Source organism: Tachyglossus aculeatus, chromosome 3, assembly GCF_015852505.1.
Source record: "Tachyglossus aculeatus isolate mTacAcu1 chromosome 3, mTacAcu1.pri, whole genome shotgun sequence".
NCBI lineage: Eukaryota > Metazoa > Chordata > Mammalia > Monotremata > Tachyglossidae > Tachyglossus > Tachyglossus aculeatus.
This window is the reverse complement of record NC_052068.1, coordinates 98,611,204-98,615,506: the sequence shown is the minus strand read 5'-3', so window position 1 is coordinate 98,615,506 and position 4,303 is coordinate 98,611,204. Positions and strand designations below refer to the sequence as shown.

Here is a 4,303-nt window from a genome sequence, read left to right as displayed (position 1 = left end):
CTGAACACTTACTGTGTGCAGAGCACTGTACTAAGAGCTTGGAAAGTACAGTTCAGCAACAAGTAGAGACAATCCCTACCCAACAATGGGCTCACAGTCTAGAAGAGGGAGAGAGACATCAAAACAAGTGAACTGGCATAGCATCAGTATAAATAGAATTTTATATATATATATATATATACACACACACACACACATCATTAATAGAATAAATAGAATAATAAATATGTACATATATACACAAATGCTGTGGGGCAGGGAGGGGGTTAGAGCAGACAGAGTGAATCGGCGCAAAGGGGAGGGGAGGAGGAGGGAGGAGCAGAGGAAAAGGGGGGCTTAATCTGGGAAGACTTCTGGAGGAGATGAGCTTTCAGTAGGGCTTTGAAGGGAGCAAGTGCTAGTTTCCACTCATTAGCCACTACCCAAGCTAGGAATGAATGGGTATGCTTCTGCTTGACTCCCCCTCCCATAGTCAAAACTAGTAGAATACTGGAACCTCTCCAGGTGTGTGCCTGAGAGGGGTAGCCTTTGCTTTACCTGGACCTTAAAACTCTTCCTCTGCCTTCCTTGCCTTTAGCTTCCCAATTTCAGCTTTTCATTAATCTGCTGTTTGGGTAGTGTACTGTCTCTTATTCTCCTCACATGTCCTTCCCAGAGAGTCTGTGTTCAGGAAAGCATTCATTCACTCATTCAATCGTATTTATTGAGCACTTACTGTGTGCAGAGCACTGTACTAAGTGCTTGGGAAGTACAAGTTGGCAAATATAGAGACGGTCCCTGCCCAACAGTGGGCTCACAGTCTAGAAGCAGGAGACAGAAAACAAAACAAAACATATTAACAAAATAAAATAATTAGAATAAATATGTACAAATAAAATAAATAGAGTAATAAATACTTACAAACATATATATATATATATATATGCTGTGGGGAGGGGAAGGAGGTAAGGAGGGGGCGATGGGGGGGGGGAGGAGGGGGAGAGGAAAGAGAGGGCTCAGTCTGGGAAGGCCTCCTGGAGGAGGTGAGCTCTCAGTAGGGCCTTGAAGGGAGGAAGAGAGCTAGCTTGGCGGATGTGCAGAGGGAGGGCATTCCAGGCCAGGGGGATGGTGTGGGCCGGGGGTCCACGGCAAAGCTCCGATACTAAGAGACTAGCTACGTTACATTACTGCATTGTTCATGCTCTTGTCTTCCTATTTGATTTAACGTCTGTCTATCCTTTTAGAGTGTAAGCAGGGTTTTTTTTTTTGTTTTGTTTTATTTCTTTCTAACCAGAGGGGTAAAGGTACGACAGAAAGCACCTCTGGATTGAACCTCTCTTTCCTCTCTCGTTGCCTCTCTTAATGCTACCAACCAGAATGACTCCCAAAAGCCTCACAATTTTGAATCCTGAAGTTCCGGGTAGAGAAATGAGATATAAAATGGTTCCAGCAGAATGTCTGGCATCTGACTGTGAAGCTGATTATGAAGTCCTCAAAATCTCATCTCCTCCAAGAAGCCTTCATTTTGTAACATATGTATATATAATGTTACTTACTAAGCTCTTACTGTGTATCAAGCACTGTTCTAAGAGCTGAGCTATATACAGGTTTATCAGGTTGGACATGTTTCTTGTTGTATATGGGGCTCACAGTCTAAGAAGGAGGGAGAACAGGTATTTAATCCCAACTATACAGATGAGGAAACTATGGTAGAGTGAAGTTAAGTGACTGCAGGTCAGTGGTGGAGCTGGGATTAAAATCCAGGTCTCCTAACTCCCAGGCCCATGCTCTTTCCAATAGGCAATGCTGCTTCTCATTTCCCTAACTGCCCTCTTCTCTGCATTGCCTATGAACTTGGCTAAATTCTCCCTAAACACTCTGATACTCACCCTAGCCCCACAGCAATCAATCAGTCAATCAAAGGAATTTATTGAATGGTTACTGTGTGCAGAGCATCGTACTAAGAGCTTGGGAGCACGCAATAGAGTTGGTAGACACATTCCCTTTGCACAATGAGCTTACAATCTAGAGAGGGGAATTTAAGTACATAATTTTACAGTATTTACAAACATACCTTTATAGTCACTTTCCCTTTCGGTAACTTATTTTAATGTCTGTTTCCCCCTCTAGACTCAAAGCTCCTTTGGGTAAAGACTGCGTCCACCAGCTTGAATGTATTATACTTTCCTAAGTGCTTAGTACACGGTCCTGCACAGAGTAAGCATTCAGTAAATACCACTGTTTGATTAGGTGCTAGCCTATTTGCACCCCTCTCAGGATCGCACCTGGAGAGTTTCTCGTACTTCACCAGTCTCAGCGATGGGAGGGAGAGTCAAGCAGAGGCATGCCCATTCCATTCCTAGCTTGGGCAGTGATTAGTGAGTGGAAGACAATCTGCTACAAGTCAAAACCCACCTGTGCTAGGCAGCAGCGGCATGGGAGAAAGTCGAGGGCAGAGACTCAAGTTCACTGTGCAGAAGGCGGCAATGGTAAACAACTTCCATACTTTCACCAAAAAAACTCTATAGATACACTACTAGAATGTTTGCAGATGGAGGTGGGGTGTTCTGGGAGAGATGTGTCCATGGTGTCACTATGGGTCAGAGATGACTTGATGGCCTAAAACAAGACAAGCCTATTTGCAATCCCATTAACTTTGTATCATTTGAAAATGAGTTAGATTTGGAGGGGGGAAATGTGGTGATAAGGGAATGAAATGAAGAAGGGACGTGTTCTTTCTCAGCCACATAATTAGGAACCTGGGAACCCCTCTAGGAAATAATAATAATAATAATTATTATTATGGTATTTGTTAAGTGCTTACAATGTGTCAGGCACTGTACTAAGCGCTGGGGTGGATACAAGCAAATTGGGTTGGACAGAGTTCCTGTCCCATATGGGGCTCCAAGTCTTAATCCCCATTATACAGATGAGGTAACTGAGGTCCAGAGAAGTGAAGTGACTTGCCCATGGTCCCATAGCAGTCAAGTGGAGGAACTGGAATGAGAACCCAGGTCCTTCTGACTCCCAGGCCCATCCTCTATCTAGCAGGCCACACTGCTTCCCTCAGAGTACAAAGAGTCACTGGAACTTTAGGAGGAAAATCCTTTCCAGAAGGATTTGCGAATTAAAGAAAGCAAGTTGTTCTCTTGAAGCCGCCTCTTTTTTATAGGCTGTTCATTCCAACTCATAAATATTACGAGTTGAAATGACAGGCTTGATGCTTGAAGAGGTGTCTTCCTTTGATAGATGAACCCCCTCTCTAAAAGAATCAGAAGAACATTCTTGTTAGAGGAGCTGATATACAATAGTCTCAAAGCATGGTCAGGTGGCCTATAGTAAGGCAATCATTCTTCTATTGTGCAGGGCCTGCAACACCAGAGCAATGAGAAGGTTCCTGAATGAGAGTCATTAAATTAAAAAAGGCCCACAGTGTGGCTGGGATGGGCTGGCATCCTGTCTCCTTCCATATGGTTCCAGTCTGGCTAATGGCTCATTGGCAGTTCATTACCATAGCTCTCGAAATTCAGGATTCAATGAAGCTTTCACAATTAGCCAATTCATAATGTTGCAGCTTTGTGATTAATGTAGACCTTTCAGGTTACCCTCTGAATTGTTATTTTAAGAACGTATGATTTCAAAGGTGCATTCCTCTATTTCCCAGATGCTTTAAGAGACTATTTGCTGGAAAGTATTTTCCCTAAGAGGGAATTTAGATAGGATCTTTTTAAAGCAAATAAACAAAGATCTCAACAACCCCACAGCTGGAACCTCAGGCACATTCCAGGGACGCAGACTTCTAATGGTAAAGAAAGCAAACATTCCCAAGATTCCCTGGCCCCTCCTTCGTGTTTCTTTCCTTCACGCAGGGTCGAATGGAGTACTTGAACTGCAGCAAGGGTGAGTCTGGTTAGACATAAAGAAAAATGCCGTGCTTATAAAGACGATTAAACCTTAAAATAAGACAATCTCAGGGTGGGTTGGGATCTCTTGGTTTATAAAAATGGGACTGGGAAACACCTGGACTGGATGGAGGAGATTTAGACTTTCCTGGAAACAGGGTCCTGGGCCAGTTTATCTCAAGGTTCATTCTAACCAATCAATCAATCAAAGAATGGTATCAATGGAGTACATACTGTGTGCAGAGCAATGTACAGAATGCATGACAGAGTACAATACAACAGAATTGGTATACTCATTCCCTGCCCACAATGAGCTTACTGTCTAGAGCAGGGAGACAAAGATAATAATAATAATAATAATGGCATTTATTAAGCGCTTACTATGTGCAAGGCACTGTTCTAAGCGCTGGGGGTATACAAGG

The 4,303-nt window shown here is 43.2% G+C and overlaps 1 non-coding gene across 1 annotated transcript; it reads left to right on the top strand.

The window, feature by feature from the left end:
- Nucleotides 1-2,246: 2,246 nt before the first annotated feature.
- On the top strand, nt 2,247-2,384 carry LOC119926146. Its single transcript, XR_005450050.1, has one exon. It is a non-coding gene; the product is annotated as a small nucleolar RNA SNORA7 (small nucleolar RNA).
- The last annotated feature ends 1,919 nt before the right edge of the window (nt 2,385-4,303 follow it).